The sequence below is a fragment of the Podarcis pityusensis genome, assembly GCF_964106645.2.
Source record: "Podarcis pityusensis genome assembly, chromosome: 12".
Lineage (NCBI taxonomy): Eukaryota > Metazoa > Chordata > Lepidosauria > Squamata > Lacertidae > Podarcis > Podarcis pityusensis.
This window is the reverse complement of record NC_138037.1, coordinates 8,773,346-8,794,578: the sequence shown is the minus strand read 5'-3', so window position 1 is coordinate 8,794,578 and position 21,233 is coordinate 8,773,346. Positions and strand designations below refer to the sequence as shown.

The following is a 21,233-nucleotide window of genomic DNA, read 5'->3' as shown; positions in this document are numbered from 1 at the left end:
GCTGTCTACCAGCTCCATCTGGTATGCAGGCTGAGACCCTACCTGCCCGCAGACTGTCTCGCCAGAGTGGTGCATGCTCTCGTTATCTCCCGCTTGGACTACTGCAATGCGCTGTATGTGGGGTTACCTTTGAAGGTGACCTGGAAACTGCAATTAATCCATAATGCGGCAGCTAGACTGGTGACTGGGAGTGGCCGCCGGGACCACATAACACTGGTCCTGAGAGATCTGCATTGGCTCCCAGTACATTTCCGAGCACAATTCAAAGTGTTGGTGCTGACCTTTCAAGCCCTAAATGGCCTCAGTCCTGTATACCTGAAGGAGCGTCTCCACCCCCATCGTTCTGCCTGAACACTGAGGTACAGCTCTGAGGGCCTTCTGGCGGTTCCCTCATTGTGAGAAGTGAGGTTACAGGGAACCAGGCAGAGGGCCTTCTCGGTAGTGGCGCCCACCCTGTGGAACACCTTCCCTTCAGACGTGAAGGAAATAAGCAGCTATCCTATCTTTAAAAGACATCTGAAGGCAGCCCTGTTTAGGGAAGTTTTTAATATTTAATGCTGTATTGTTTTTAACACTCGATTGGGAGCCCCCCAGAGTGGCTGGGGAAACTCAGCCAGATGGGCGGGGTATAAATAATAAATTATTATTATTGTATATTATTATTGATGATGTCACATGGTGCCCCTTCGTTCCTTGGCGTCTGACATCACATGCAAGACGCATTGGGTCGCCCAGCCGGGCACCCACAGTGAAATGCACCCAGGGCCCCAGCCAACATGGCCAATGGTCAGGGATGATGGGAGTTGTAGTCTGACAACATCCAGAGGGTGCCATATTGGCTGCACTTGGTCTATGCCAGGCTTCCTCAACCTTGGCCCTCCAGATGTTTTTGGCCTACAACTCCCATGATCCCTAGCTAGCAGGACCAGTGGTCAGGGATGATGGGAAATGTAGTCTCAAAACATCTGGAGGGCCGAGGCAGAGGAAGCCTGGTCTATGCTGACTGGGAGCTGCTCTGCATTATTTCAGACAGGATTCCTTCCTATCTCCTGCGATCTGGCCCTTGTAGCTGCAAGGGATTGAAGTCAGGCTCTTCTGCATTCAAATCATACCATTCCTCAGATGAAAACAGGGACATTTCTCATGCCCCCAACCTCAACCGACCCCCCCCCCTTGATCCCCTCCATTTTTGAGCAAAAGAGGAGGGGCAAATGCCATCACCACTTCACTAAAGAGACACAGCACACCCACCCTCCACCGTCCTGAGAAAATCCCCTAACCCTGATTTTTTATTTTTTATTTTGTCCTTTGGTAGATTTGCAGAAAAGAAGGACACACACTAAGAAATTAATTTAAGAAAGGGGCAAGATTAGATGCGGTTGCACAAAAAACACACACAGCAACACAGGGCAAATGTCAGCTTAAATGTGTGTGCGATTCTGATTCCCGGGGGGGGAGAGAGGTCAAAATGTTTCCCCTTCTTGTACCACCAAGCTGGATCCCTCAACATCTGGTAGTTCTGTGAGGGGATTAGGGGCTCTCCTGGCAACTCTGAACCAACCACAACTCCCATAATTCTTTGGGGGAAAGCCATGCTTGTTTAAAGTGGCACCATAGAGCCGGTTTCCCCAAACTTGAGAATTCTGCTGTTGTTGGACTACAATTCCCACCATCCCTGACCACTGGTCCTGCTCTCTATGGATGATGGGAGCTGTAGTCCAGCAACAGCTGGAGACCCAAGTTTGGGAAGCCCTGTTAAATGTATGCTGTGAATGTGGCCTTAGACAACATGAAGACAGAGCCCACCTGCCGTACTCCACAGGGAATACCTCTTTTAATTATTTCGCCCTCTCCTCCCTATTCCAGTAAAACAGCCTCAAGCATGCTCATCGTTTTCAGTCTGCCCTATTAAAACTTGCCCTTGAGGATTAAAATTGGCCCCCAGTGATACTGCTAGAAATGTGCAGATGGAGCCATAGAACATTTTTGAATCTCACATCTAGTTTGACCCTGAGGTGTGGCTGACTCAAGGTGCCAACACACCTTGCCGTCTTTCTTCCCGGCTGCCCAGCCATTCACGAGACGTTAACTGTGTCGCGAGGCGCAACCGACTTCACAGTTTTATTGTCAGGTTTCTGTCAACTAAAATCCCTGAGAATTTCCTCGGCTTAAGCCCCACCCTTCCCCACCCTCCTCTCCTAAGCTGGCTCTTTGTGCCCAGGGATACGGGGAAGAGAGTTGCCTCACATGAAAGTCACGCCTGCAATTTCAAGACGCAAGTAAACAGAGGCGAGAGGAAACTGGTCTGAGTCCGTAACCCCTCACGAAACCCAGAGCTGAGAGAGTTGTTTGCTTAAGGACTGGCTTTCCATTGAGGAGAAAGGCATTCAGAGATATTGTGTGGTACAGTCCTCCCTGGAGGCCATACCACTTCAGAACCAGAAGAGAAGGGGAAGCCAATTCTGAACAGTCTCCAATATAATAAAGGCCATACGTTAGGTTGTGGCCTAGTCTTCCCTTGATCTCTGAAGGGCCATAGCTCAGTGGAGGAGCATTTGCCTTGAATGTAGGTTCAATTCCCAGCATCTCCAGGTAGGGCAAGGAATGCCCTCTGCCTGAGACCATGGACAGTCACTGCTTGTCAGTGTAGATGACACTGCACTGGATGAACCAATGGTCTGACTCAGTCTGAGGTAGCTTCCTATGTTCCAATGGTTTACAGTAGGATGGAGGAACCTGTGGTTCTTCAGATGTTGTTGGACTACAACTCCCATCATCCCTGGCCACTGACCATGCCGACTGGGGCTGATGGGAAGTAGAGTACAGCCACATCTGGAGGGCCACAGGTTACTCATCCCTGGTTTACAATACTGGTTTCAAGCATCCAACTACTGCATCTAATAAAATAAATTATACAGCTCCAATATTGATGGTGGTGTGGTAAAACTCTGACCTGCTTCAGATGATCTTATTTAAGCTTTATAAGCCAAGATATGAATGAGGCCTTTGCCCACAGCCCCTTTGTCCCCCCCCCCCAAGTGGAATACCACAATGCAACGATGAAGTCTCTAACCAACCACAGTTTCCTGTTTCATCTTAACTGAGAAACCATGGTCACCAACTTCACAACAAGCCCATATCCTTAACCAGGGTTTGAAGTTGGTTTAGGATCCAGGTTTGTTTCCAAGTTCAGATAAAATGGATAACTTTGCTGAATTGTGGCTTGCAAGAAAGGAAGGGGCCTCACACACAACCTAAAGGCTTGCTCATATTTCGGGTCATTAAGCCAAGATATGGTGATCTAATTACTTCTGTCTACTCTCTGCTTGTTACCTAGATTATTCCACAGATTCTGAGCATGTGAAAGTCCACACTGACTGAAACCTGTCGCCCTTAAGTATACTTTTTAAAAGTTAGGTTTTTTTCTGTGTGCAAAATCTGGTTACAATATTTTATTGAGGTCAATAATGTCGTACCCAGCGCCCAGATTAGTGGAGGTCCTGGAAATACAATTGTTGTCATTCCATACAAAGTAGGCTTTCCAGCTACTATTTAACCTTCCCTCTGCTATATATATCAGGAATTAGGCATTTCTAAGCAGCTAGAATACTTTGTCGCTTGGGGCAAGAGAGTTTCTGAATGCCTGGGTCAAAACAAAGTAAGGATTATTTTGGAAAACGAGACAAGAAAATGGGCATAAAGAGAAGTCACAAAGCAACAAGAATTTGCATCCCGTCCAACCCAGACTAGGACATTGTCTAAGTCAAAATATATTTTGGGCGGTGGTGGGGAAGGAATTCTTCTGAATGTTCCTAAAACTGAAGAGAGAGAGAGAATAAAAGTCTTCCCTTCTCAACTCTCTTTTCAAGTCTCTGTAACACTAGGGAGTTGTGGTCTTTGATGGCTTGGTTTGGAACGGGCACGTTAAGAAATGGACAATTACTACACAACAACCAAAATTGGCACGTTTTTTGAACTCCCACTTCCTGGTTTCGTGGGTTAAAATGACACCAGCCGGCTTCTAATTAGATTCCCCACTCACAGACAGAGAACCTTATTTCATACAACATCAAAGAGACTACAGGCGGATATATAATCATCAGTATCGGTTTGAGCAGTCAAAGCAAATAATCACTACAAGCTGAGCTCCCTTCTGGACATGTTCATATCCATGTCTGTATGCTCACATGTTACAAATTTACGACAGGCCATTTTGTTTTTGACCAACCTGGGATTGTTAAAGTCAGGGATGGAAAACTCGGTTCCCCATCAAAGTTGTAGGACTGCAACTCCAGCTGTCCTGGTCATTTGCCAGGCTCTTGGAGTTGATGAGAGTTGTAGTCCAACAACATCTTGAGAGCACCAAGTTTCCCACCCCTGGATTAGCCAGATATGTTGGTGACTGAAGATGGGCATTGCATAAACCACATGCTCATCCACTGAACTTTGGACCTTTTCCTGTAGGCGTCCCATCATTCTTTAACCAGCCAGGCTACCAGCAGATCCCACTACAAAAACCAGCCTTTGACCCCATGACCTTACACGGCTCCCTTAGTTAACCTTAAATGCACATTCTGGTTTTTTTCAGAACAGGATCCTCAGCACGGGACTCCTGCAGGCAACCTGTTTATCGAGAATTCTTCCTGATTTGCTTGCACAAAGCTTATGAGGAGGTTAGATTGGATTTGGTCTTTATTTGTTCTAATTCGTTTATGGGGAGAGTATATATGACAATGAGCATTTGTCCTGATTTCGTTTGTGGGGTGTGTGTGTGCACTGTCCCATTAATCATTTGTTCTTCCCACACTTTTTCATTTCAGTTCCCCCACCGCTCGCACCACAAAAGGCAATTTTTCCTCCTCCCCATGTGGATTTGTTGCAGCAGGACAACAGAGCAATTTAATAGTGTGCAAAGCTGCATTTACAGGGACGCAGGTGGCGCTGTGGATTAAACCACAGAGCCTAGGACTTGCCGATCAGAAGGTCGGCGGTTCGAATCCCCGCGACGGGGTGAGCTCCCGTTGCTTGGTCCCTGCTCCTGCCAACCTAGAAGTTCAAAAGTGCAAGTAGATAAATAGGTACCACTCTGGCAGGAAGGTAAACGGCGTTTCCATGCGCTGCTCTGGTTTGCCAGAAGCGGCTTAGTCATGCTGGCCACATGACCCGGAAACTGTACGCCGGCTCCCTCGGCCAATAAAGCGAGATGAGCGCCGCAACCCCAGAGTCGGTCACGACTGGACCTAATGGTCAGGGGTCCCTTTACCTTTAAAGCTGCATTTGGGGTATGCAGATGAATCCCTCCTGCAAAAATGCTCTGGAGCCAAGTCCTGTTCAATTCAACAACACTTGCTTCAGGAGTCACCGACCCAGTGCCCGTGGGCACCCGTGGCCCCCACAAAAGTCTTCACTGGCACCCTCAGGAAGACATGAGGTTGTCCTGGGAGAGGTGGGGTGAGGAGAAGCAGCAATCTTGTGTTACCGCACACCCTCATGGCAGCCATTTTGTGTTATGTCATGCCCCCCATGGCAGCCATTTCGTGACTGGAGCCCACAGCACTCTCTCAAAATTCATAATGTGTCCTTTGGTCCAAAAAGGTTGGCGCCCGATGCCTTGGTATGTAGAAAGCAAGTAGAGAGAACTGTTGAATAAGCACCAAAAGACTAGCACAGTGTCTTAGAAGGTCACTTGCTTGTCCTTGGTTCAGCTGTGCCTGTGGGCGGTGAATTTAGACATAAACAAAGGGAAGCCCAAAACACCATGAAACAATCCCTGGCCAGCCCTGCCTGGCTGCTGCCTATGCATCAATGAAAGTGAGAATGTCACAAATTTCAACCGGCTTCAGACCTGCTTCACTAACTGGGGCTTTTAACAGCTGAGTTTCCAAGCAGAAATTCTCTGTTGCTGGCACCTGTCTGTCTCAAGAGACAATGGAGTGCACCTCTGGGGGTGAAGTCAAACTGCTGTGTTAGTGACCTCCTTGGGGTGCAAGCCTGGGCAGTGTGTATGGAGGTCCTGGGCTGCCCAGACAACAAGACCCCCCCCTCTCAGCTTCACATATGTGGCCTTAAAGGAAAGCAGAGCAAGACGTTTGGCACCAGCTTGGCTGCAGGAGTTGCTGGAAGGAGGCAGGCAAGGCACCACCCAACTGCCTTAGGGACTCCACTCCAGATTTGACAAAGTCTTTTTTTTTTTTTTACTCCTGAGCCTTTCCTTCTCCAGAAGATATCCTGCAAGGTTTCGGACCAGAGTTTTCCTTCTTCCCAGGTGGATGAGCCCCATCTGCTCCTCACTTCCTTCTACACAGCATGCGCAGAAACTGCCTTCTTGACCGATGGACCCACTATTGATCTCGTCTGTGCAATCCGCTAGAGCCTGTCTTCACATGCTTATATCTCAAACTTTTGTGGGAGTGGGGTTCAAGCCCCCATCCCCATCCATTCTTTTACAAGTTTACGGCCCCAGTCTCCCAATCCACAGCACAGCAGACGTTGGGATGAATTGTACACGGCCTTGCCAACTGAGGAGCGCCACAATCTGTGGGGACGAGCGCTCATCCTCTGGCATCAAAAGAGAAAACAGAACAGGACAGCGGAGCCCTCCAGAAAACACGCAACAGGGAAATGCCGTGTAAACAAAGCAGCTCCTCTTGCCCCTATCCTGCTTAGGAAAGTGGAGAAGCAAGAGCTTGGAAGCTGGATGAGGCCAAAGGGGGCCCCGTATAGCCCAGAACAGTGGCCAAAGTGAAGCCCACATGTAGGACCTGAGGGCAACTGCCCTTGTTATGTACTGAAGTTCTCACCCTGGGCCAGCAGGGGGATACTGTAGTTTTCCACTCAGGTCCACATATGCAAATAAGGAATTGAAAGTGACGTTCAGTGATTGGATAGTTACAGAAAGTTATTACTGTTGCGTCGTAGTGGAGCTCTATATAAGCAGGCTGGCTGAACCCTTCAGTTCAGTTCTGGGCCTGTGAATAAACAAGAGCTAGAGCCTGCAAATCATTTCTTGACGAACTGCATTCGACAGCCTTCCCAGCAAGCTCCAGTTCCAAAGAAAACCATGATGCCACCTCAGGAATCCAGGCAGGCTTGCGCTCGTGGAAGCTGTTCATTTTAAGATTTATTTTCGTAAACAGGGGTGGGGAACCTTTCTCAGCCCCGAGGTCTGCATTTGCTACTGGGCAACTTACCACAGGCCACACGCCAGTGGAAGGCAGGCCAGGGGCAAAAATGGATGTCTATTTCCCCTCAATATAGTAGTTCTCGAAGCTACAAACATGAGTCTGACCAAACTGCGGGAGGCAGTGGAAGACAGGAGTGCCTGGCGTGCTCTGGTCCATGGAGCCACGAAGAGTCGGACACGACTAAATGAATAAACAACAAAAACACAGTAGGCTAGTTTCTACACAAACCCACACACCCGCCTCTGTCCTCCATTGAGGGGAGCAAGAGGCATTATTAGAGTTCAAGGAGGCATTCAAGCCAGGAAAACACACTCAAGGGAGGTGTGAAGCCGAGTTGGTGAGGGGCATTTGCCTGAGGAGAGTGCTCTGAGGGCCAGACGGAAAGTTCTGGAAGACCACACTTGGCCCTGAAGTTCCCTATCCCTTTTCTCTAAAGGTAGAAAGAAGAACTTGCCATAAAAAACCCAAAGGTCTCACCTGCACGATACGTCTAAAACAGTACGACTCTCAGCACCCTTAACTAACTTCAGTTTCTGGGATTGTTTGGCAGAAGCGAATGGCTGTTCAAAGTGGTATAAAACTATTTTAAGTGTACAGTTCAGATGTGGCCGAAATCAGGCAATGCACCAACCTCAGGTACTTAGTAGCTGGACCCTTTCCTTCCAACCCAGCTCTCAACCATTCAGTTTAGCTCAGGGAAAGACACCCTGAGGTAAATCCTGCCACCGTTCAGGTAAAGCTCAGGGGAAGACACCCTGAGGTAAATCCTGCCACCGTTCAGGTAAAGCTCAGGGCAAGACACCCTGAGGTAAATCCTGCCACCGTTCAGGTAAAGCTCAGGGGAAGACACCCTGAGGTAAATCCTGCCACCGTTCAGGTAAAGCTCAGGGGAAGACACCCTGAGGTAAATCCTGCCACCGTTCAGGTAAAGCTCAGGGGAAGACACCCTGAGGTAAATTCTGCCACCGTTCAGGTAAAGCTCAGGGGAAGACACCCTGAGGTAAATTCTGCCACAAAGCTTTTCCAGTTCAGGGATTATGAGTAGTCAGGGATGCTGAGAAGCGCTGGAGAAATGTTCGGTGGAAAGAAGGAGAAAACCATACACATCACCCTCAGACACTTTGAAGCCATAAGGGCAGCGCGACCCCACAGCCACAGAACGGGAAATAAATTCCAAAGTGGCTTGAGAAAACAGAAGCCCTGTTTGCTGGGGAAGAGAACTTTCAAGAAATTGGAAGGCAGGTTTTGGCATAGCTCTTGGGCAAAAATTATCCATGACCTGAACAGAGACATCCCTTGGCGCCTTTTCTTTGACGCCGTCACACCAACACAGTCTATCACACACACCCTAGGCATAAATTGTTGACGTGCTATAGTAAGCCGCCACCTTCCTGCAGCGATTGAAAAGATCTACATTAATATGTAACCAGTTATAGGGTGGAACTCAGAATTACTTTCTCCTGTGAACATATTCGATGCTACGTGGGTGCGACTGACCTATATGGCTCCCTGTGTTTCCCCGGTACTTAAAATGAAAACATGCAATACCAAAGAATCATAAAATTGGAGAGTTGGAATGCAGGAATCTCAGCTGAAGTATCCATGACAGGTGGCTATCCAAACTCTGCTTCAAAACCTTCAAGGAAGGAGAGTCCACAACCTCCTGAGGGAGACCGTTCCACTATTGAACAGCTCTTACTGTCAGAGAGTTATTCCTGATATTTAGCTGGAATCTCCTTTCTTGTAGCTTGAAACCATTGGTTTGGGTCCTACCCTCCAGAGCAGGATAAAACATGCTTGTTCCATCATCCATGTGACAACCCTTTAGATATGTGAAGATGGCCATCCTATCTCCTCTCACTCCCCTCTTTTCCAGGCCAATTCCCTCAACCGTTCCTCATCAGGCTTGGTTTCCAGACCCTTGATCATCTTGGTTGCCCTCCTCTGCACATGTTCCAGCTTGTCAACGTCCGTAAATTTTGGTGCCTAGAACTGGACACAGTATTCCAGGTGTGGCCTGACCAAGGTAGAATAGAGCAGTACTACGACCATCCTATATTTGTGCATCTGATTAGTGAAGGTAAAGGGACCCCTGACCACTAGGTCCAGTCATGACCGACTCTGGGGTTGCGGCGCTCATCTCGCTTTATTGGCCGAGGGAGCTGGCGTACAGCTTTTGGGTCACGTGGCCAGCACGACTAACCCACTTCTGGCGAACCAGAGCAGCACACAGAAACGCCGTTTACCTTCCTGCCGAAGCGATATCTATTTATCTACTTGCACTTTGACGTGCTTTGGAACTGCTAGGTTGGCAGGAGCAGGGACCGAGCAACGGAAGCTCACCCCGTCGCGGGGGATTCGAACCACCGACCTTCTGATCGGCAAGCCCTAGGCTCTGTGGTTTAACCCCCAGCGCCACCCGCATCCCTGTGCATCTGATTATTCCTGCCAAATTGTCAAACCTTACACCTGTCCCAACTGAAATTCATTTTACTAGTTTGGGCCCAGTTCTCCAATCAGTTAAGGACTTACTGAATGCTCTTTTCTGTCTTCTGTAATATTAGTTACCTCTCCCAGTTTAGCGTCATCTGCAAAATTTATGAGCAGTTCCTCTATTCCTTCATGAAATTCATTTATAAAGATGTTGAACAACACTGGACAGAACCCTGTGGCACCCCACTTGTCACTTTTCCCAGGATGACAAGGAGCCATTAAATGAGCATCTTTGGGTTTGGTCAGTCACCTAACAGGAACATAGTCTAGCCCACATTATATCAGCTTCTCTGCAAGAAGATCACAGATGACTTTGTCAAAAGCCTTACTGAAATCAAGACATACTACATCCACAGCATTCCTCGGATCCACCAAGCTTGTAACGCTCTCAAAATAAGAAATAAGCTTTGTCTTGCATGACTTGCTTTTGAGAAACCCTTGCTGGCTCTTAGTCATCGCAACATTCTTTTCTATGAGTTCGCAGTTCAATTATCTATTCTAGGACCTTTCCTGGTATCGATGTTAAGGTGAGGCAGGTGCCTGGCTTCCCCACCCCACCCCAGCTTTTGAAGATGGAAAATAACGTCAGTAAAGCACAAAAGGTACTGCAGTGGAACATCTACAATTCTACAATTCTGTGATCTGAAAAGGGGGCAGAAATGACGGCTTTGGCTGCTGCATCACAATATTGGACACTTCTGAAGACACCTTTAATTATGTCCCTTCTTTTTTATTTTATAGGTCCACAGGTTCCTCACTCCCTGGTTTGGGGGAGGGTGGAATTTGAACCCACAATCACAACGATGCAACCCAGTGGGAGTTAGGGTAGCCACCGCAGGCCTACTGTGATTCTGCCTTGTCACAAATGCCCTTCCACACTCTGGCCTTTTGATTTCCAGCTCCTTCTTTTTGATTTACCGTTTCACACTTTTATTCATTTGAGGGTGTGGGTGTGTGTTTGATTTGCTGTCTTTCATTTTGCCTTGGGGGCGGAAAGCCGAACATCGTGGCCTCATCCAACAGCCCGATTGCACCTTCTACCTCCTAGGAAGACTAGCTCAGCAAGTGGGACACCAGCTTGGCCAGAGAAGGACCAGCTGCGGTGAACTTGCTTCCACCGCTTCTGACCATAAAGAGCACTCAGCTACAATTGCGAATTGCCCTGGAACTGTAGAACTAGAGGGAAGAACACTGTTGGCTTCTGCCATCTTTCAGGGGGCTGAAGGTCACACCCCCTGCCTCCCCGGAAGATAAGCAGCGTGCCCTTAGCCATTGGCCAGATGAGGAGGAGCTGCAGAGAGTTTATCTGTGTTTATTATTATTAATTGCTACATATACTCCTTTTACCACCACCAGTTGTATGCAACTTTGAGAACCAATTTGACTGAAAGACACCAAAAAAATTCTAGGCACCAAAATTTAAGAAGGATGTTGACAAAATGGATAGTGTGCAGAGATCATGAAGGGTCTGGAAACCAAGCCTGATGAGGAACAGTCGAGGGAACTGGGTATGTTTGGCCTGGAAAAGAGGAGACTGAGAGAATATATGACAACCATCTTCAAATATCTAAAGGGCTGTCACATGGATGAAGGAGCAAGCATGTTTTATCCTGCTCTGGAGGGTAGGACCCAAATCAATGGTTTCAAGCTACAAGAAAGGAGTTTCCGATTAAATATCAGGAAGAACTTTCTGATAGTAAGAGCTGTTCTATAGTGGAACCGTTTCCCTCAGAAGGTTGTGGACTCTCCTTCCTTGGAGGTTTCAAAGCAGAGGTTGGAGGACCACCAATGCATTGCAGAGGGTTGGACTAGATGACTCTCGGAGTCCCTTGCAACAGTTCTATGATTCTATAAAAATGAATAAGCAATAAATATGTTTGCAAACTGTTGAGAAAGGTGGAATAAGACAGAGGTGGATGCATGTGTGTGTGTGTGTGTGTGTATGTAGGAGAGGGGGGGAGAGAGAGAGAGAGAGAGAGAGAGAGAGAGAGAGAGAGAGAGAATAAAATACAAATGACTTGTTTGCTGCCCAGTAAGGTGTCCTTTGAGAGTCCCATGGACGGCAATAAGATCAAACACATCCATTCTTAAGGAAATCAGCCCTGAGTGCTCACTGGAAGGATAGATCCTGAAGCTGAGGCTCTAATAGTTTGGCCACCTCATGAGAAGAGAAGACTCCCTGGAAAAGACCCTGATGTTGGGAAAGATGGAGGGCACAAAGAGAAAGGGACGACAGAGGATGAGATGGGTGGACAGTGTTCTCGAAGCTACCAGCATGAGTTTGACCAAACTGCGGGAGGCGTGGAAGACAGGAGTGCCTGGCATGCTCTGGTCCATGGGGTCACAAAGAGTTGGACACGACTAAATGACTAAACAACAACAACAACAAGGTGTCATTGTAGGGCTGCTAGATTCATTTTTAAGGGGCTCCTATGCTTAAATGTGTTGAATTTCTGCAACATCAGATTGCCTTTCTCATCACTTGCTGCCAGAGTTTTCCCAACTGTTGGAAACTGCTGTTGTCTTCCATGGCAATGCCTCCCGGCCTCCTTCTCCTTGAGGAATCAGCCTGGAAGCAAAAGGATCACCTCCGCTCTGAAACCTGCCGACGTCTCCACACAGCCGCCTGGGAAGGCTTTAGCAACCGTTGCCACCAAGTCCTTGGGGAGGAATGTCATGGGAGGGAGGGAGCGAGGCAGAGAAAGAGAGGGAGGAGAAGGGCTCGCTTGTTTGAGCTGTGGTGGGCAGGGGAGTCCACCTCACTTTGCCTAGAACCAGCAGGAACGGGATAGAACAGGCCCTGCGAATTACTTCTCTCCCCTGGGGCTTATCGGAGCAAAAATCAGCCTGATTCTGCTATTGAAAAAGGAGGAGCTTGTGTTGCAGGCCATGTGCTGGAAGAGGGAGCTCTGTGCCAATGGCTTCTTGAAATCTCACCCTCCAACTTGAGGGCAGAGGAACTAGAAGGGATGCTGGTGGTGAGGAACAATTTCAACAAATTTCTCCAGAAGAGGGGAAATTCTCAGAAACGGGGCTTCACATCAACAGTGGCAAGAACTTCCACAGTCTCTCTCTCTCTCTCTCTCTCTCTCTCTCTCTCTCTCACACACACACACACACACACACACACAGCAGCAACAACAACTTGTGTTGCCCCCATTTCAAATCCTCCACAATGTTCCAGGATGTTGTGAAGGGGTGGAGAGAAATGGAGAATATTCAGGGGAAAGTCTGCAAATAAATTTCTCAGGCGTTCTCTGAGAGAAATGTCTTCTCCCGTTGGCTCCCAGTACATTTCCGAGCACAATTCAAAGTGCTGCTGCTGCCCTTTCAAGCCCTAAACGGCCTTGGTCCAGTATACCTGAAGGAGCGTCTCCACTCCCATCATTCTGCCCGGATACTGAGATCCAGCGCCGAGGGCCTTCTGGCAGTTCCCTCCCTGCAAGAAGCCAAGTTACAGGGAACCAGGCAGAGGGCCTTCTCGGTAGTGGCGCCCGCCCTGTGGAACACCCTCCCACCAGATGTCAAAGAGAAGAACAACTACCAGACTTTTAGAAGACATCTGAAGGCAGCCCTGTTTAGGGAAGCTTTTAATGTTTAACCGACCACTATATTTTAATACTTTGTTGGAAGCCACCCAGGGTGGCTGGGGAGACCCAGCCAGATGGGCAGGCTATAAATAATAAATAATAAATTATTATTACTATCATCATCATCATTATCATCATCATCATCATAAATGCTTTCTGCCACGCCAGAAGGTAGGACCCGAACCAATGGCTTCAAGTAACAAGAAAGGAGATTTCAGCTAAACATCAGGAAGAAATTTCTGACAGTAAGAGCTGTTCAACAGCGGAACGGACTCCCTCGACAGGTGGTGGGCCCTCCTTCCTGGGGGTTTTTTTAAAGCAGAGGTTAGATGTCCATCTGTCAGGAATGCTTTAGCTGAAATTCCTGTGTTGCAGGGGGGTTGGACTAGATGACCCTTGCGGTCCCCTCCAACTCTACAATTCTATGAAATTCCTACTTGGCTGTAGTAGGAAGTGCTTTTTGGTTCTGCAACAGTCACCGACACTCTTGTCAGAGCCATCATACTGGACCCCTTAGGCACTGGAACTGGCCCAAATTATAACAAAATTCATTTTAAAAGAACAACACCCTTAAGCACTTTAAATGCTTCCAGAAATATTATGAAGCTGGTCTAGGGAGGAGGCAGGCAAAATGAGAGATAGAGATAGAGATAGAGCTAGAGATAGAGAGAGAGAATGCAATGGATTGGTTTCCCCATCAGAGTTTCGCAGGAGTGACTGACAAGGTGAGGCAATGCTGTGTAGCTGTCAACCTGACACCAGCATCCCTGCTGCTTACCTGGGTGTGGCAGGGATGAGGCCCCTGGAAGCTTGGCTAAGAATGAGTGTGGCTCTCAGGCCCAACACTGCATATGGATGTATGGTCGCCATTTTGGCCAGGAATTCAGTGGCACTGGAAGGGCAACAGCTTAACAAATACTGCCTGCCCCCCAGCAGTCTGCAACTGATTCCCTGCCCAATTCTGCCTTTGTTACTACGTGGAAAAATAAGTTCAATTGCACCTTTTGTCAATATTATCTTTAGCAAAGTTTCCCACGTTTGGAAATACACACACTCGACTTCCTCTTTACTACATTAAACAGTTTGTGCTCTCGGCTAGCACTGCCTTAAAAAAATAGCCCAGCGCCCCTTCTAAGATACAATCCAGTGTTACTCTGAAGTAAACCATCACATAAAGAGTCCAGGTCTTCTTGAGGCTGCTTTGCATCTCAAATTAATAGGGCGCATGAGGGAAGAGGAACCATTGTAGAAAAACCAGGCTACAGGGGTCCTTGTATTTGTGTATTTCATTATTTTTTAAAAAAAACTGGACACAAGGCAAGCTGTAATATTTAGCTGATCTGTTGCTTGGGCTACAGGAATCCTTTATCAATTGAGAAAATCTAGACAATCTCTTCTTCCCCCTTCCTGCCTTCTGAAACAAGAAGTGTACAGAACAACTTTTAAATTAAACCCAGCTCCTGCCGCAAGTCAGATGAGTCACCGACGCTGAACAAAACAGAGATAATTACTTGTTGTGTGAAAGTCAAAGCAATTAGACTGCGCTGGAAGAAAAAGCCAGCTATTGTCTTGGAAATATGTTATGTATGTATTCGGTTTGGAAAAGGTTTTCCTCTACCACCCAGCAAAAGGCCGTAGAACACGATTTCCAATGGTGTAATAAAAACAGTAATTTCTGCAAATCTTTCTGAAGAGGATTCAACTGACCTCTTTCCCTTTTTATTAGCAACACTACGGGAAGAAGAAATCTACACACACACCCTGCCATGCTGGAAAAGGTCCCAGTCCGCACCTCTCGTATTTCGGCCTGACAGCACGCTACTCTTAGAAGCGTAGGAGCCCTGCGGCGAGGAAACATGGCAACCCCGATAAATGCAGCGGGAAAACACAGATCTAAATGCTGCCTTCAAATCAAACACTTGGGAAGAAGTAGCCCTTTCTCCCTTGGATTGGATTCGATCCAAATAAACCGGTTTGCTTCTAAAGTCACTTTGTGAGTTTCTGTGTCATCCTGTCCTTTGCAGGGACTTTAAAACAGGCCCCATTTCTTCCAAAGGGGGCAATAGTAGGCGACTTTTAACTACGCTTTGTCTGCAAACGGGCTGCCAAACGGGTCCGCAGCCTCACGCAGCTCTGTCCCTTGCCAAAGGAACTTGGGAGATTCCACTTACCTTCTTATCCAGATTCTCTCTTCTTTTTCTTCCTGCCACCCCAAATGCACCACTGAGCAGATTGCCGGCTCCTGACACGCTCTCTCCTCTCCTGGGCTCCCTCTGGCAGAAGGGGGCATGGCAAAGAGGAAGGTAATTCAATAGTGTACTTAAGCAGGGCGGTGGAGGCCAGCCTCCCAGCGAGTCACACCCATCCTCTCGCATGAGAATCGGCGGAGCAGCAGTCTGCAGCCAGGAACAGCTTTCGATGGAAAGTTTCAGCACTCCACAGAGCAAGCAAATGAAACCAAGGCTATTGCTGCTCTCTCGACTGGGCAAAACAGTTAGGCATACCCCTCTCTCTCTCTGACACAAGAATTAACAACGGTAGAAGAGTGGCAGATGAAGATGATGGATTTTATGGAGCTGGCTGCTCTCACTGGGAGAATCCGTGACCAGAAAGAAGAGGAATATCAAGAAGAGTGGAAGAAATTTAAAGACTATTTGAATAAATATTCTAATATTAAAGATTTGTAATTACTTGAAAGAACCAATTAGGCCTAGGATTAAATAAATAAATGAGAAATAGAATGATAAGAAAAGTTAGGAAATTTGATTATAACCTGAATATTGTTTTTTTAAGAGAATAATGATATTGGAAACTGCTACATCCAATTACAAGGAAATTCAGATGGAAAAGATTTGAGGAAGTCAAGTAATATGTTTATGAAGTTGGAGTTTAACTGATTAATTAAGTTCTATTGTATTTGTGTATGTGGTGTTATTTTTGGGTATTATCTGTGAACTTTGTAATATGTTATCTCTTTTTCTTTTCTTTTCTTATTGTTTTTCTTATTTTTGTTTTGTTGAACTTATGTGTTTGTATGAAATTCAATAAATATTATTGGGGGGGAAAAGACCCCTCCTCTCTCTCTGACACACACACTTTTTACCTAGGATGTTCTATTAGGCATTGCAGATGTGAGGCGGTGCATGTTTGCTGCTCAGCAAAGTTTCGGATGCAACAAACTTTGAAATGCAGCTATCCTTCAAATGCACCGTCCTCTGAATTTTGTGGTGCTGTTCACCAGCCGGAAAAAAAGGGCACAAAATGAGCGTAAAAACGCAGACATTTGCAAAAATGATATTAAAAAGTTACTATTTTATTGATTGCATTTCAAAGGGCTGAAGGTGGCAAACATAGTTGTCAAGGTTTCCCTTTTTTAAAGGGAAATTCCCTTATTCCGAATAGGATTCCTTGCAAGAAAAGGGAAAAGTTGACAGCTATGGTGGCAAATGTGGTTTTCCCCGCACTTCTCAGTGAATCCCCACAACAACCTTGTGCGGTAGGTTAGAGTTGAGAGACGGTGACTGGTCCAAAATCAGTGAGTGGGGATTTGAACCCCAAACCTCCCAGGTCCTTGTCTGACCTCTAACCACCACATCAGACTGCGTCACATCAGGAAAAAAGAGATATTGCTAAAATGTATTTTAGGTAAGAATCCATATGAAAATGTGCATGGTATGGGCAGTGTTCACATTGCTGGGATGGCTCAGTCAGTAGAGCATGAGGCTCTGAATCTCAAGGTCCTGGGTTCGAGCCCCATGTTGGGGGGAAATATCCCTGCATTGGAGGGGGATGAACTAGATGATTCTCAATGTCGCCTCCAGCTCTGCAAATCTGTGGTTCTATCTGCTGACGAGACATCACCTTGCCAACAAAGGTCCGTATAGTTCAAGCTATGGTTTTCCCAGTAGTGATGTATGGAAGTGAGAGCTGGACCATAAAGAAGGCTGATCGCCGAAGAATTGATGCTTTTGAATTATGGTGCTGGAGGAGACTCTTGAGAGTCCCATGGACTGCAAGAAGATCAAACCTCTCCATTCTGAAGGAAATCAGCCCTGAGTGCTCACTGGAAGGACAGATCCTGAAGCTGAGGCTCCAGTACTTTGGCCATCTCATGAGAAGAGAAGACTCCCTGGAAAAGACCCTGATGCTGGGAAAGATTGAGGGCACAAGGAGAAGGGGACGACAGAGGACGAGATGGTTGGACAGTGTTCTCGAAGCTACCAGCATGAGTTTGACCAAACTGCAGGAGGCAGTGGAAGACAGGAGTGCCTGGCATGCTCTGGTCCATGGAGTCACGAGGAGTCGGACATGACTAAACGACTAAACGACTAAACAACAACAACAACAACAACTTATTATTTATACCCCGCCCATCTGGCTGGGTTTCCCCAGCCACTCTGGGCGGCTTCCAACACAATATTAAAATACAATAGTCTATTTAACATTAAAAGCTTCCCTAAACAGGGCTGCCTTCGGATGTCTTCTAAAAGTCTGGTAGTTGTTTTTCTCTTTGACATCTGGTGGGAGGGCGTTTCACAGGGCGGGTGCCACTACCGAGACGGCCCTCTGCCTGGTTCCCTGTAACTTGGCTTCTCGCCATTTTTGCAAGAACGACTTTGCCTTCGTTTTGCAAAAGGATCTGGAGATGTGCCGGACTTAAGATCGGAAAGCAGAGAGGAGCCGAAATGGATAGAATCTGTCCATCGCAAGGTGGTAGGTGACTCTGGATTCCTGCAATGAGTTGCCTCAGCAGCGTGCCCACGTTTGTGTCCGTGTAATGTGTGAAACAGCTCTTGTGGGAGCAGGCCTGTGCATTATTCTAGCACTCAAGTGAATTTGAAAAACGAGGGCGGTTTCCCCCTTCTCATTTGCTTCCAAGATCCTGGACTTTCGGACAGGAAGAGGTTTTTGACAGTGGAGCCGACTCCTTCACTGGACGGTGTGTTTTTTTTTAGCAGAGGTTCGATGGCCATCTGCCATGGATGTTTTGTTGAGATCCCTGCATTGCAGGCGGTTGGACTAGATGACCCCCAGGCGTCCCTTGCAACTCTACAATGCTATGATTAAGGCAGGCAGATGAGGGAGTAGCTAAGAGCAGACTTAGTCCTAATGGACCAGCCTCCAGTGCCTAGACCATGGGTAGGCAAACTAAGGCCCGGGGGCCGGATCTGGCCCACTCGCCTTCTAAATCTGGCCCACAGATGGTCCGGGAATCAGCGTGTTTTTACATGAGTAGAATGTGTCCTTTTATGTAAGATGCACCTCTGGGTTATATGTGGGGCCTGCCTTGTGTTTTTACATGAGTAGAATGTGTGCTTTTATTTAAAATTCATCTCTGAGTTATTTATGGGGCATAGGAATTTGTTCATTTTGTGTGTATATATATATACATACAGTGGTACCTCAGATTAAGTACTTAATTCGTTCCGGAGGTCCGTTCTTAACCTGAAACTGTTCTTAACCTGAAGCACCACTTTAGCTAATGGGGCCTCCCGCTGCTGCCGCACCGCCAGAGCACGATTTCTGTTCTCATCCTGAAGCAAAGTTCTTAACCTGAGATACTATTTCTGGGTTAGCAGAGTCTGTAACCTGAAGCGTATGTAACCCGAGGTACCACTGTATATATACACACACAGTGGTACCTCAGGTTACATATGCTTCAGGTTACATACGCTTCAGGTTACAGACTCCGCTAACCCAGAAATATTACCTTGGGTTAAGAACTTTGCTTCAGGATGAGAACAGAAATCGTCCTCCGGCGGCGTGGCAGCAGCAGGAGGCCCCATTAGCTAAAGTGGTGCTTCAGGTTAAGAACAGTTTCAGGTTAAGAATAGACCTTCGGAACGGATTAAGTACTTAACCCGAGGTACCACTGTATGTGTGTGTGTGTGTGTGTGTGTGTGTGTGTGTATATATATATATATATATAGTCCGCCCCCCCCAAGGTCTGAGGGACAGTGGACCGGCCCCCTGCTGAAAAAGTTTGCTGACCCCTGGCCTAGACAACCAGCCAAGAGCAGCCTGGTTCCCTTCCCTGCTGCCTTATCCTCTTGCTCTCCCTGAGTCACACAGCCAGGATATTTGGCTTAAGTGGAGCATCAGGTGACAGAATAGGAAATTAACATGGGCACTCTGTGTGTGTGTGTGTGTGTGTGTGTGTGCGTGCGTGCGCACCCCTCACTTCACCCTCAGGCATAAATTTCCTGAGCTAGTCAGGAAAGGAATAAGTTTTGGCTTGGCAGATCAGGCTAGAAAACAGAACAGCTTATTGCACCGCCTCTCTTATCAGAGCTGGTACATGCGTACCTCTGAACACAGCTGGCAGAATTTGTTCTGCCAGGTTCGTCTGGAGAGGAAACGTACTTCAAAGATGTACACTTCCCCGAATTTTGCGGTGCGGTTCTCCATCCAAGTAATGCCTACAAAATAACAAAATGACAATAACAATGGGCAGGATCGACATAAACACGAGCGGTGATAAATTTAAAGGAATTATAAAGGACAAATGTGTAAAAATGATAAATTTGGGTCTGCATTAAGAATGTGATAGGAAATAAGAAATGACAGAGGGGGTGGAGGGAGGCTGCAGAAAATATTATTTGATTTGGGTAGATTTATATTTTTAGTTGGATGTTGAAAAATGGGAAAAATGGGAAATAAAATTGATTTAAAAAACCAAAAAACCAATAACAATAGTATAGTGTTGTGAGTTTGGGGCAAGACCTCCTTGGAAGTGTTCTTCTGTTCACTGTGACTGAGCTGTTTTTCTTTTTATATAATAATAACAATAATAATAATAATAATAATAATAATAATAACAATAATAATAATAATATCTTATTTATACCCCACCCAACCGAATATTAAAAACAATAAAGAGATAACGTCACTGAAATTGGGTGCTTTGTTGTTGTTGTTGGTTTTTTTGAATACATTTTTATTAGTTTTAACATACAAATTATAAAACGTACCACACAAATTATTACAAATACACTTTTTTTTGGACTTCCCTCAGCACCTCTGATGATCTTCCTTTTTTTTTTTTTAATAATATTTATTCCAAATTTAAAGTTACAAAAAAGAAAAAGAAAACCATACAAAATACAAAGAAAACTTCAACCATAACAGAGCAAAAGATAAACAAGTAAAAAACAAACAAACAATAAGATAGAATAAAAAAGAAAACTTAACACAAAATATAAAAATACATTAAGTTAAGATAAAACAAAAGCAGATTAAACCTTTACATAACCTTTTCCCTTTACTTATTTCCATGACCTCCTCTCACCTCCCAATTTTGTATTCTAGTTCAGATCGTGTTTCCAGCAAATCCTTCTAACCTTATTTTCATTTACGTATTTTAAAATTAAAATAATGTAATTAAACCTCCTCTATTTCATCAATTTCATCAACTCAATTTTGCTTATTCCATTATATCATATCTACCAGAACGACATAATATTCTTTTTCCAACCTCCTTCTAACATTCTTTTATATTGCAATACTTTTGAAGATATATTTTGAATTTTTTCCAATCTTCTTCCATCGACCCTTCTCCCTGGTCTCGAATTCTGCCGGTCATCTCAGCCAGTTCCATATAGTCCATCACTTTCATCTGCCATTCTTCTCGGGTAGGCAATTCTTGTGTCTTCCAGTACTTCCCGATGAGTATTCTTGCTGCTGTTGTAGCATACATAAAAAAAGTTCTATCCTCCCTTCGCACCAATTGGCCGACCATGCCCAGAAGAAAGGCCTCTGGTTTCTTCAGAAAGGTATATTTAAATACCTTTTTCAGTTCATTATATATCATTTCCCAGAAAGCCTTAATCCTTGGGCATGTCCACCAAAGGCGAAAAAATGTACCCTCCGTCTCTTTACATTTCCAACATTTACTATCTGGCAAATGATATATTTTTGCTAGCTTGACTGGGGTTAAGTACCACCTGTAAATCATTTTCATTATATT

The 21,233-nt window shown here is 46.1% G+C and overlaps 1 protein-coding gene across 1 annotated transcript in view; it reads right to left on the bottom strand.

Annotated features, from left to right (window-relative positions):
* Positions 1-15,613, bottom strand: part of VILL (villin like) — a 51,933-nt gene extending 36,320 nt beyond the window's left edge. The window contains exon 1 of the mRNA XM_080974038.1: positions 15,439-15,613. The gene's annotated coding sequence lies outside the window, so the exon portion shown is untranslated. The remainder of the gene's footprint in view (positions 1-15,438) is intronic.
* Positions 15,614-21,233: the final 5,620 nt, after the last annotated feature.